Raw genomic sequence first — 7,190 nt, forward strand, 5'->3', positions numbered from 1 at the left:
CAGGCCGGATTTACTATGTACGATCCTCCAAGTTGGGTAAGTGAACAACTGCGCTTGCCCGTTTGTTTTGTACTCCCACGGTTAGATATGTAGTCTAACGACTTCAATGCAGGAACTGCGACAGGTGGTAAAGGATATAAACAGCCGCCCTCCACAACCCGAGGACCCAGAACGGTCCCTCGATCCGGACTCCGAAGAGGATCCGGACATATCGGTGGAGCTTATCGACGGGGTGTTCCATCAGCTAAGCAAGGACAATACCTTGGTAGCCATCACGGCTGATTACCCAGGGTTAATCCCGGCCTCCCAGGTGACAGAAACCGGAGTCTCATTCCCTTGAGAGAGATTCCACTCTCACGTATTCCGGTGTTTCTGACGACAACCGTGTTTTGCAGGGGAGATTTCCGAGGCAGGAGGCCGAACCTGCGGCGGCTAGCCAACGAGGGGCCGCAGGGCCCCGTGGGGCAAAAAGGAATGTAGTCCGGACTGAGATGCCGGCGCAAAGGTATAGCGCACCCTCTGTTTCCCTGGTGTTATTCTGTCAGGGCATATTAACGTTCGTGCTATCTTCAGAACGAAGAGACCTCGCCGGACTACATCCGGAGAGGTTGCCAATCGCGCCTCCACCAGCCAGGCTCCAACGTCTGGCCAGGAAGCGGAGGCGAGCACAAGGCGCGCACCGGACGCTCCTCCGACAGAGGATGCGGACAGGCTGTCTGCCACAAATTCTGAAGTGGAGAGTGCCATGAACCACAGGCGTCGCCGGACAGTTCTACGCGACGCTTGTTTCTCCCAAGAGGCTTTAGATGCCTTTAATTCGGGAGATGCGTACCTCCGTGCCGCTCAAAATGGTTTAGCCAGAGCCACGGAGCAGTATGTAAAAGACATACGGGTAAGAAAATTTTGGTCAAATATATATATACCAGTAGCCCCCGAGACTTGAAACAGTTAGAGCAACTGATTTAAGGATCATTTAATATGCAGGTTCTTACAGAGAAGAATACTGTACTGTCCCAGGAGCTGGAAAAGTGCAAGGCCCAACTAGAGGCCGCACTAGCCGCAGCAGGGGAGCCCAAAGAGACCCCCTCAGGTAAGATACACTTCGAAAGATTAGTATTGTGCGGTGTGGGTGCAAATCTGACAAATCATGTTGCAGATGGCGCCGGACTCGATCCGGAAAAGCAACAACTCTTACGCCGGCTAAAGGCCGGTGAGAGTACGTTGACAAAGGTGAGGCGAGAGAAGAATGATCTTCAGGATGCCAACACCAGGCTGGACGTCGAACTTAAAGATGTTCGTGGCCAGCTGTCGGACTCCACGAAGGAGAATCAGCGGCTTCGACGCGGCATATTTAGTAAGTGCTTGAACGAACTTTGAAAAAAGAGTTCGGCGAGGAAGTCGACTAACAGAGTAATGTCTGTAGGTATGCTCACAGGTCGTCCTGCAGAGGAGATGCCCGGTTCTACGGGTGACCTTCTTCCCGAACTCATGCAACTGCACGAGCGAATTCGGCAGGCGATGCGAGGTGTTGCCCAAGCCTTATGGCCTGCCCACTCCATGCCCGAGGGCCTTGGAGAGCTTGCGGAGAAGCTGAAGGGAGCTCGGCGGCGCTTCCGGTTGTGGAAGATATCGGCCTGCCGACAAGGCGCTAGGGAAGCCTGGGCCATGGTGAAGACCCGTTTTACGAAGTCTGACCCAAACCACATGGCCGAGGTCGGACCAGTGGGGCCTGACGGGAAGGAGATCCCTGTGAGCTTAGTATACGGCCAAGTAGAGTTGGCCGCGAAGTATTCCCAGCAGGACTGTAAATTAGACAGCCTGTTAGATGGTATAGAAGAGGAATACAATCAGTCAGAATGACTATGTAATTTTGAATTGACATGTGTAATGCCTTCTAGCCGGATTGTAGATCGTTTGTCGTTGCCGACCTTTTCGCTTCAACCTCGGGACCTGACGGTCCGGAGTGTGTCCGAATACCATAGCGGTTATATAAGAACCATGGTATGCGTGGAGACCAGGCGTAGGGGTCATTAGTGCTTTATCAGACAAGTGCCCAACTAGTTATGTTATATTACATGGTTAGTAAGAAACATCTTCCAGAGAGAATAGTTCCGTTAGGGGTTCCTTTCGCTGGGAGGCATGCCCTAAAGTGCATGTCCGGACTGCGTAAAAAGACGCAGAAAAAAGCATCTGGGGGCGCATAAAATGAGTAAAAAGATCATCTTTTATCTCACCGACCGAATATTCCCTTAAGAACGCTAGCTTTCGGCTTCACCCAGTCTGAGGTACACATCCGGCTGACCCGGCAGTAACAATCGCAGAGGTGCTCCCTTTACCGCCTAGCCGAACAATCGGGAACGTAGGGGTAAGCACAGGAGCCAGGCAACCCAGCTTGGCCAAAACTTAAGTCATATCGATGCATATAATGGTGAAGAAAAAGGTACATGCGGAAGTTTGACGCATGTGTTGGGCGTGAAGCCCGTATAAATAAGCTTCTGTTAAAGAAGCCCCCAGGTTTAATGAGCGCGAGTGGCGCGTCACTAGATGAGCCTTTAAGGGCTATAAAAGAAAAGAGGGGAAGGAGAGAAATGTAAGACAGAAAAATGCAAAAAATGGACAGAGGAAGGAGACGAACACAGAGTCCGGCGCTAGGCATAGAATCTTCGGAGACGGGTGGCGTTCCACGGGTTCGGCTCGAGTCGGTTATCCGACGCATCTCGCAGGCGGTACGCCCCGCCAGTCAGGACTTGGTCGATTATGAATGGACCTTCCCACTTGGGCTTGAGTTTGTCCTTTTTCTTATCCGGCAGGCGTAGAACTAGTTCGCCAACATTGTAATTTTTGGCCCGTACTTCTCTGCTTTGATATCTTCGGGCCTGCTGTTGATAAAATGCGGAACGGGCTTTTGCCACGTCACGCTCCTCCTCCAGGGCGTCCAAGTTGTCCTGCCGATCGAGCTCGGCTTCTCTTTCTTCGTACATGCGCACTCTAGGTGAGTCATGAATTATGTCGCAGGGCAGAACTGCCTCTGCGCCGTACACCATAAAAAATGGTGTGTATCCGGTGGTGCGATTTGGCGTGGTCCGCAGCCCCCATAGCACGGAGTCGAGCTCCTCTACCCAGTGCGTGTTAGATTCCTTGAGGGACCGCACCAGTCTGGGTTTAATGCCGCTCATGATAAGACCATTTGCACGTTCGACCTGGCCGTTGGTTTGTGGGTGATAGACGGAAGCATAATCGAGCTTGATGCCCATGTTTTTGCACCAGAGTTTTACCTCGTCGGCGGTAAAGTTTGTACCGTTATCGGTTATGATGCTGTGGGGGACGCCATAACGGTGTACAACCCCGGATATGAAGTCTATCACAGGTCCGGATTCGGCCGTTTTAACAGGCTTGGCTTCTATCCATTTGGTGAATTTATCCACCATGACCAGTAAGTATTTTTTCCTATCGGTCCCACCTTTAAGGGGTCCGACCATGTCAAGCCCCCAGACCGCAAAAGGCCAGGTGATGGGTATAGTTTGGAGTGCGGTGGGTGGCATATGGCTTTGGTTGGCAAAAAGTTGGCAACCAGCGCATCGTTGGACTAGGTCCTGAGCGTCTGCCCGGGCCGTCGGCCAATAAAAGCCTGTACGGAAAGCCTTGCTAACAAGGGACCGAGCAGCGGCGTGGTGACCACCGAGTCCGGCATGAATTTCAGCCAGAAGGTTCCGCCCTTCCTCTTCGGAGATGCACCTTTGAAGGACTCCGGTAGTGCTTTTCTTATAAAGCTCTCCCTCATGGACTCTATAGGCTTTAGATCGCCGCACTATGCAGCGGGCCTCGTTTTGGTCCTCCGGGAGTTCCTGCCTAGTAAGGTAGGCTAGGAATGGTTCTGTCCACGGGGCGATGACCGCCATTATTACGTGGGCTGAAGGTGTAATTTCATTGGCAGAGCCTCCAATTGTGTCAGATTGTTCGGCGTCGAGTGGTGCGGCTGGGTCCGGGCTGTTATTTGCGGGTTCCCCCTCCCATGCTACGGATGGCTTGAACAATCTTTCCAAAAAGATGTTGGGGGGGACTGCATCGCGTTTTGCTCCGATGCGTGCCAGGACGTCCGCTGCTTGATTGTTTTCTCGGGCTATATGGTGAAACTCCAGCCCTTCGAACCGAGCTGACATTTTTAGGACGGCGTTGCGGTAAGCTGCCATTTTTGGGTCCTTGGCGTCGAAGTCTCCATTTATTTGGGATATCGCGAGGTTTGAATCCCCGCGTACCTCTAGGCGCTGGATACCCATGGATACTGCTATCCGGAGACCATGTAGGAGGGCCTCATATTCGGCTGCATTGTTGGAATCCATGTACATGATCTGGAGCACATATTGGACTGTGTCTCCTGTGGGGGACGTCAGGACGACGCCAGCCCCCAGTCCGGCCAACATTTTGGAGCCGTCGAAATGCATAATCCAGTTTGAATATGTGTCGTACTCTTTAGGGAGCTCGGCCTCCGTCCATTCTGCGACGAAGTCGGCCAAAACTTGCGATTTAATAGCTCGCCGTGGCTTATAGGTTATATCGAACGGGAGAAGCTCGATGGCCCATTTTGCAATCCGGCCCGTTGCGTCGCGGTTGTTGATAATATCGTTGAGTGGTACTTCCGAGGCTACTGTTATGGAACACTCTTGAAAGTAGTGTCGTAGCTTCCGGGATGCCATGAATACCGCGTATGCAATCTTTTGATAATGCGGGTACCGTGATTTGCATGGAGTGAGGACAGTGGATACGTAGTAGACCGGCCTTTGAAGGGGGAATTTGTGTCCATCCGTTTCCCGCTCGACAACGAGCACTGCGCTGACAACTTGATGTGTTGCTGCAATGTACAATAACATTGGTTCGCCGGTGTTGGCGCGGCCAGGACTGGGTTTGTTGCCAATATGGCTTTTATTTCATCAAGTCCGACCGTGGCGGCATCCATCCACTCAAAATGTTCAGTGCGCCGAAGGAGGCGATAACGGGGTAGTGCCTTTTCTCCCAAGCGGGAGATGAAGCGGCTTAAAGCCGCCACACATCCGGTTAATTTTTGTATTTGTTTGAGGTCCTTTGGGACATCCAATTGTGACAAAGCTCGGATCTTGGCTGGGTTTGCTTCAATTCCTCTACCGGATACAATGAAGCCCAAGAGCTTTCCGGCTGGAACGCCGAAGACGCATTTTTCTGGGTTGAGCTTGATGTCATATTGTCGGAGGTTATCGAATGTAAGCCTCAAGTCGTTTACTAAGGATTCGACATGTCTTGATTTGACGACCACATCATCCACATACGCCTCCACTGTTTTGCCGATCTGGTTTGCCAGACATGTCTGGATCATGCGCTGATATGTTGCGCCGGCGTTTTTCAGCCCGAAGGGCATTGTGTTGAAGCAGAATGGGCCGTATGGTGTGATGAATGCTGTTGCAGCTTGGTCTGATTCTGCCATCTTGATTTGATGGTAACCGGAGTATGCGTCGAGGAAACACAACGAGTCGTGTCCTGCGGTGGCATCGATAATTTGATCGATACGGGGGAGGGGGAAGGGATCCTTTGGGCAAGCCTTGTTAAGGTCTTTAAAATCGACACACAGGCGCCAGGATTTGTCCTTCTTTGGTACCATCACCAGGTTTGCTAGCCAGTCCGGATGTTTTATGTCTCTAATGAATCCGGCCTCCAATAGCTTGGCTAGCTCCTCTCCCATAGCCTGTCTCTTGGGTTCGGAAAAACGCCGAAGGGCTTGTTTGACAGGTTTGAATCCTTTTAGGATATTTAAGCTGTGTTCGGCCAGCCTGCGTGGGATCCCTGGCATGTCTGAAGGGTGCCAGGCGAAAATGTCCCAGTTCTCTCGTAGGAACTCTCGCAGTGCGGCGTCTACATCAGGGTTCAGTCGTGCCCCGATGGAAGCTGTTTTATTGGGGTCCGTTGGATGGACCTGGAATTTGACTATTTCGTCAGCTGGCTTGAAGGATGTGGATTTGGATCTCTTATCGAGTATCACATCATCCCTGTTAACCGTGGAGCGCAGCGCAGTCAGTTCCTCGGCCGCTAAGGCTTCGGATAGCGCCTCAAGGGCTAATGCGGCCGTCTTGTTTTCGGCGCGGAGTGCTATGTCCGGATCACTAGCTAGAGTGATAATTCCATTCGGCCCGGGCATCTTAAGCTTCATGTACCCGTAATGGGGTATTGCTTGGAAGATTGTGAATGCTTCCCGCCCTAGTAAAGCGTGATGTCCGCTCTTAAACGGGGCCACCTGAAACGTGACTTCTTCGGACCTGTAATTATCCGGCGTGCCGAACACCACATCTAGTGTGATTTTTCCTGTGCAGCGCGCTTCCCGACTGGGGATTATTCCTCTAAAGGTTGTGCTGCTTCGCTCGACGCGGTTCCAGTCTATTTCCATTTTTTGAAGGGTTTCCTCATAAATGAGGTTCAGTCCGCTGCCTCCATCCATGAGCACCTTGGTGAGGCGAAAGCCGTCCACTATGGGACTGAGGACCAATGCGGCTGGTGCTCGGGCTGTTCGGAATCTAGGTTCATCACTTGCGTTGAAGGTAATGGCAGTGTCGCTCCATGGATTTATTGTTGCAACTTGATAGACTTCGGCGAGGCTGCGGAGTGTTCTTTTTCGCACATTGTTTGATGCGAAAGTCTCGAAGACTGTGAGAACGGTACTGGTGTCCTCGGGCTGGCTTTCTGCGGCCTCCAGAATTAAGAGGTCCTCGCCAATTTTGGCCACCTGCCGGAGTATCCAACATGCTCTAAGGCTGTGAGTTGGTGTGGCGTCCTCTGTACTGTGAATTCTACAGGGTCCATCAAGCCACCTTTCCAGTACGGTTCCATGCCCTGTAGAGGGTTTTGGCTTTTTGGTGTTTATCCCGGGTGTCCTATGATGATGCACCCTCTTAGTTCGGACGGGATTACTATTCAAGGCCGGATTATCCCAAAATTTTATTTCGGTTTTCCAGGCGCTTTCCATCGCACAGTATTTTTGTACTATGGACGCCAAGTCAGCGAAGCGTGTAATATCACGACGACTTACGGCGTTAAGGATTCCCTCGTCCGTGCAATTACTGCAGAAAATTGAGATTGCGTCTCCCTCGCGGCAATCCTTTATCCTGTTCATAACCAGGAGGAATCTGGCCCAGTAATGATGTACTGTTTCCTCGGGCCTCTGCCTGATT

Source organism: Triticum aestivum, chromosome 7A, assembly GCF_018294505.1.
Source record: "Triticum aestivum cultivar Chinese Spring chromosome 7A, IWGSC CS RefSeq v2.1, whole genome shotgun sequence".
Taxonomy (NCBI): Eukaryota; Viridiplantae; Streptophyta; class Magnoliopsida; order Poales; family Poaceae; genus Triticum; species Triticum aestivum.